This window comes from Pseudorca crassidens, chromosome 5, assembly GCF_039906515.1.
Source record: "Pseudorca crassidens isolate mPseCra1 chromosome 5, mPseCra1.hap1, whole genome shotgun sequence".
NCBI lineage: Eukaryota > Metazoa > Chordata > Mammalia > Artiodactyla > Delphinidae > Pseudorca > Pseudorca crassidens.
This window is the reverse complement of record NC_090300.1, coordinates 14,520,493-14,527,088: the sequence shown is the minus strand read 5'-3', so window position 1 is coordinate 14,527,088 and position 6,596 is coordinate 14,520,493.

Genomic DNA, 6,596 nt, shown 5'->3' with positions numbered 1-6,596 from the left:
CAGATCCAACAAAGCCACGCGTGAGGAGGAGGCCCAACCAGAGGAGCTGGTAAGACAAGGCACTAAATTTAGAGACGGGACTGAAGTGAGTAGTTTCTTAAAAAGACTTTAAAAGCTGAAGCGGGGGTGGGAGAGCTGGCCCAGAGTCAACTGGTAGGTTTTATTTCTCTTCTTCCCCCTCCAGGGCGGGGTCTGTGGCCTTGAAGCAGCAGCCCATGCCCCATCGTGGGCTCCCACAGAGCCCTGGGTGCCAAGTCACGACCGGCCAGGCGAAGCGTGGAATAAGCTTCCAGGTGCTCTTGAGCAGAGCTGCTCACACTTCAATGTGCGCATGGGTCAGTGCAGATGTTGTCAGCACGAAGCTTCTGGGTTGGCAGGTCTGGATGGGACCTGAGATTCCACAGTCCTCACGAGGTCCTGGGTGATGAGAACGTCGGTGCTCTGAGGACAATATTTGAGTAGTGGCGGGCCAGGCTAGCAGTGGTTCTCGATGCTGGTAGTTTATAATCAACTGGTGGAACTTTTCAAGTACGAATGCCTACCACCAATGACGGAATAGCTTGCTTTGAGGTCAGTGGGTCTCTGAGTTCGGTCCCTGGGCTGGCAGCATCAGCATCACCAGGAAACTTATGAGAAACGCAAATGCTCAGGTCCCACCACAGACCTCAAACTGCAGGGGCAGGCCCAGCAATCTAGGTTTTAACAAACCTTCCAGGTGCACACTAAATTTCATGAACTATTGTATTTTTGGCCTCCTGATGTGATGTAATGGGAGGTCCACAACATCACACAAAATCACTATGTGGGGTTCTTGCTGGAAGTACTTGACCTGAATCTCATCTCGAGGAAACAGTGGTTATCTCAGTCTTGGTAATACAGTGTGTTTGTGGAGAAGAATGTCCCTTTTCTTAAGGGACATTTAAGGGTGAAGTGTCAATGTGTGCAGACTACTGTTTAATGGTTTGGCCAAAAGGGAATGTGTGTGTATGTGTGTGTGTAATGAGAGATATGGTATGGGTGTAGCAAGATGTTAATAGTTGGTAATTTAGGTAAGAGGTGTATAGGAGTCCCATGAACACTTCTTTCAAATTTTTTGTATTTTTGGAATTTTAAAAAATAAATGAAGAAATATTAACCAATCTGGGCCAGGCCTCTAGTGTTCTCTGATTCAGTTGTTTGAAGGCAAAAGCTGAATACATTGTAAATCTCCTCCTGGTGATTCAAACGTGTAGCCCGTATTAAGAACCTCAGTTACAGAGCAGCTTTGCTTAAACTGTGACCATAAAACCACCTGCACCAGAACTCTCTGGGCTGCTGGTTTAAAATGTAAATCCTGAACCTCATTAATACACTGAAATCGGGATCTCTGAGGGGTAGTGACTCAGGCAAGCACCATGGAGGGATTCAGATGCTAATATTTGAGAATCATTGTTTAAAACCCTTTGTCAGAGTATTAGGTCACCAATCCAGATTACTACAGGGCCCAGGACATAAAATGAACTAGTGTAGCAGGCTGGGTGTGAGGCAGTAGGGAGCAGTGGGGAATAAAGCAAACAAGAGAAAAGATGCTCAGTTTAAAGCCCCAGCTTCCAGCTGACTGAGACAAGAATGTGTTGCCAGTGTTGCCCAGTATTCCATTGCCAAATCTTTCTTTTTTTTTTTGAAGATACACCAGAAATTCAGAATTTTTAGTCCCCCAATTTAAAAGTGTTGGTGACTTAAAAAATATTCAAACACTGTAAGATCTGTAGTGATGTCCCCTCTTTCATGCCTTATATATGTAATATGTACAGTATCAAAAATATATGTATAGTCAAACAAGGCTAAACCAAACATGTCTGGGGGTGGTGTTCAGCCTCCTGACCACTCATTTGTAACCTCTGACTTGGACTTGGCTAAACAACCAGGATGCTATGAGAGCCACAGTTCAAGGGTTCTATAGCACATCAGAGAAAATCCCACAGCCTGCATTCTAATCATGTCATGTCCTGGAGCAATGGTTTCCTCTGCAGGAAACTTCCCAAACATCCCCTGCAAAATTCCTCTATTATCCTTAAGACTGATGGGGTTGAGGGGCAGGAGAGCCTGAGTGGGCGGTGCTTCCGTTCCAAAGGATTTTCCCACTTACTCTGGGTACTTTCTGTGGCTTCCAATCCAGCAACCATGTCAACTGCCCATAGATCCTTGGATACCAGGCCCTGGTCCCAGCAACTCCATTGCCCTGTTGTGTGAGGGCAAGTCACATCCCCTCTCTGCACCACCAGCTCCTCCCCGTGGCAGGAGACTACTGCCACTGTTTATCATCAGCAGAACTCTTTATGAAAAATCTAATGAAAAATTAAAGCAAAACCCAAATATAAAACAAAAGTGATACAGGGTTAATTTTTCCAAGGTTGATTGAGACACATCAATCCTTGCCAAACCCCTCATGCAGCCATAAGGTCCCAAGGAACAGAGTTTGAAAACTACAGGCCTTACTTATTTTCAAGCAATGTCTCCAATTTGGAAATGCCATATGTAAGATATTTATGAGCAATTTCCTCTCAGTCTCCCGTTGGGTCCTATTTTTAATTACAACTGTAGGGAAGGCCACTTCTCCAAAGCATTTTTTGAAGCCTCTTGGTTATGCAGAACTGTGCTAGATGCTATCAAGGGAAGTAGCCATTGCCTCCAATTCCCAGGCATTAGGATTATAAATACTGGAAGGTCAAAGGGGAAATGAACCTTAGACAAATTCTAATCCTGTACTTTATGACCTATTCTGACCCATAACCTCTTTCTGATAAATATAGAGATCTCACAGACTGAGAATTTTTTATGTCGTCCCCACCACCTGCTTTGAGAAAACTTTCGTTCAGCTTTATTTTCTGTAATTTATATTATGAAGACAATAGGTGTTATATTTTCATGTTCCAAATAAAAATTGTATAATAACAGTGCAGTATTTTCTTGCTTTTTCCAAAACACACACATGCCACCCCAAAGAATGTGATATACCTCCTCCACCCTCACCCTCCCTCCAGTCACTGAGAATAACTGGCCCAATTCATTCTTCTTCATTTATGCTTGAGCCTTGCTTTCCTTGGTTACAAAGTGTGAGGCTGTAATACGGGGAGTGAGGTGGGGCTGGGGCGTTGGTGGAGTATAGATGAAACAAGCTTAGCTTTGAGTTAATAATTGTTGAAACTGGGTAACTGGTATACTGAGATTCTTTAAGTGTTCTCTTCATTTTTGTATGTTTTGAAATTTTCCATAATAAAAGGGTTAAAATGAAGATACTATTATCTGCCTGTGGGTTGAAATGGAGTATTTTGCCCAGCTGCAAACCTAGAAGCGCGTTGAACAGTATCTTCACTTGCTGCAGCCAGGTCTGTCCACGGTTCTAATTCTGTCTCCACTCCCTGACTCTACCCATTTTGTTATAACAGAATCTCACACTGCACGCCCTGAGGACACAAGGGGGATTGCAGCAGTACAAATCCCAGGTCGGAAGAAGCCCCTGACTCTGGGTTCCTTCACCCACCTCTTGCCGGCAGCTGATGGAGCTGGTCCTGGCCACGGCAAGTCCTCTCTAGCCTGGGGCACAAAGGGTTAACACTTCACCCATGGAATGACTGGGTTTCCCTTTGGTCAGTGTTGCCTTTCAGGCTTATGCCTGCCTGATGACTCAGTACAGACCAACTTGACCATGAGTTTGTGGTTCCTGAGTATAGGGGTAACTGACTTGGATTACCAAAAACTGAGACCTGCTTACACTTGGCTTCTCCACCCAGGTTGAAATAACTCATCTGTATCCTGAGTGGTGGGGAAAGCCTTCTATAACCCTGGATTCCACATAGGATGGTCAATGTAGCCTCAAGGGGAAAAAAAAAAATCAGAGGCTGCTACTAACTAAAGAATCTGTGGGACTTGAACACAGGGAGGGGGTGTAGGGGTGAGGGAGTGGACAGGCAGGGCACCAAAAGGACTGACATCCGAAAAATCCGTCTGTGAAAAAATGGCTTCCAACTAATTAAACATAAAAAACCTCTTTTAGGGAAGATGATCCTATTGGATCAACTTGCAAGGTTTTTCCAGCCAGCTTCTGCCTCTTGGAGCTTCAATTAAAAGCTGTTTCACAGATGGCAATTTCTGAGTCACAAAGTTAGATGCTCTGGCAACCATGTGCGCTTTTCGTTTCCCAGGGGATCCTGGCCACATATGGCCCTGGAAGAGGTGTGACAGTGCTTTCTTGGCAGGCAGTAGACAGCCCCTCTCCCATCTTAACACACAGATGACAGGCATTTCAATGTACCCATCAAGGACAACTAGCAGGAGGGTCTTCCTTGTTAATTCAGGAATTTGGGGGCTCTGGAAGTCGTAACATATCAATTGATTTTGCCTGAGAAATGGAGCAAAACATCATGTTTAGGAATGGAGCCTAAACGTCATCTAGTGCAACCCCTTCTTTTTACAGAATGGAGAAACTGAGGTTCAGAGAGGTTATGTAATCTATCTAAAGTCACCCAGCAAGGGAGAAGCAGAGTCAGGACCAGTCTCATTTTTGTTTACTATAGACATCACTTCTCTGTTTATTTTGGGACTGAATACATTGCCTGATCCTGTCCTTATACTCATGGCGTTCCTAAGGGACATCTTCCCAATGATCTGACAAATTGGCCAGCAGAGGGGCTTGAAAGGGTCACTTTGTCCACCTCCCGCTTCATTGCAGGACAAAATCAGGACCCTCTGAAGTGGAAATTCATTGCTCTCCTCTTCAAAGCTTTCTACTAATGTTGAAGTCACAGCTTCCCTCGGGTGTTGTCAAAGAGAAACAAAGCTGGACACTAGTTAAAGGTGGTAGGACAGATTTTATTCTGTTCTACTGCAGCTGGGAAGAGACTTCAGCTCAACTCCACTGAAACGGAAGATGGGAGGCCTTTAAACACTAGGGTGTGCTAAAGGAAAAGTACTGAAGGATATGATGTGGGGTTAAGTGTTTGCTATTGAAGTTAGGCTCCCACCCTCCCATAGAGGCTGGGAGACAGGGCCCTGCACTTCTTGGTGATTACATTTCAAGTGATGGCTCTCAGGTCCTTGAAAAAGACAGACCTGTCTTGTGGAAGATACATCACAACAGGACAGAGAAAGGATTTACAATCGCAAGTTCTTCAAAGTAAATGCTTCTAAGAAAAGGGAGGTCAGGGATATATAGTCAGGTTTTTGGAACAAACAGGAAATACTTTTGGCAGTGTTGAGATTTCTCAGGCAGGAACTTAAGGGGACTGGGACCATTGTCCTAGGGACGCAGGCTTGAGGCGTTAGTGTTGTTTAAGTCTTTTAGGGTAGAAGGTGGACAAAATCATTTGTGCCAAGAGTCTGCAGTGCTCATGGGCCAAAGATGGGGCCAGTCAAGAGCTCAGAGGAGCCTGATTCAACTTTGGCCAAAGACAGAGTCTCTCTCCGTGCCGGCGAGACTTCTGCTGCTCTGACCGTCAGGAAGTTGATTCAAATATTTTCCCCCAATATCCCACTATGGTTTAAGCCTATTTCTTCCTGTTCTTTACTGTGGCTGGAAGTTGGTTCATGTTCTACTTGGATTACCTCTTCATATATTTATAGTCAACCTTTCCCAAACTGGATTTTGAGTTGTTTGAAGATAGGGCCCATGTATCACATTTAAAAAAAATCTTCCATTGTACCTTGTAAGTAGCTGGCTTGATAATTATTTTCTGACCAAAATCCCAGATGACATTGCATTTTCAATGGTGCTAACAACATTCTAAGGCCATATCCTATTTCTAGAACCATCTCTGTGGTTTCTTCTGAACCCTCTTCCAACATGGGAGGCCAAAATAAGGTTTTGCCATTTACCTCGGTTCATTTCATGAGCACATTCTCTTTCCAAAAGGCCCCCAAGATTCAGTTTGTTAACGTTTTACTGAGCACGAGCTATAGGCCAAACTGATACTGCCCTGGGTGCTGGGGAGGAAAAGATCAGTGGGTCAGGGTTTCTGCTGTCAAGTAGCCTAGGAGGGAGACTGACTGGTAAATCAGTGATTCCAGGACTTGGCGAGGAGCTCAGTGGTAGAGGTGGGTGCACAAAAGAGGGGTCCCTAAATCAGTGTGGGTGGAAAATGGTCCGGGAAAGTCTTCCCAGAAGAGATGATGTCTGCTTGGGTGGGGTTCCCTCAAAGCAGAGTCTGGAAGGAGAAACCTTGTACAAGTGACTTATTGAGGGAGAGCAGAAGAAGCCTGTGAAGAACTGAGGCAAGTGAGCTAGAACAAGGGAAGAAGTTGGGTTCCTGCTGGAGTCTAGCCTCTAGTCCTGGAGGGTATCTGGACGGAGGGTGAATTACACCAGAGTTGTCCTTCCTTCAACCAAAGACACCAGACTTTTGTACTCCTTATCATCCAGTCACTGGAGTGTTGGCTTCTAGCTTTGAGCTGTTAGAAGCTAACACTCAGAGCAGCTGGCGGACGGGTGTACCTGCCCAGCTCACAGGGATCTGGATGGGTGCCCCCAGCTTCCCTCTAGTACAACACCTGAACTGACCCCTGAGAGAAGGGAGTAGTCAAAGTTAGTTAGATGGGATATATGGGAGGGGGAACAGTAG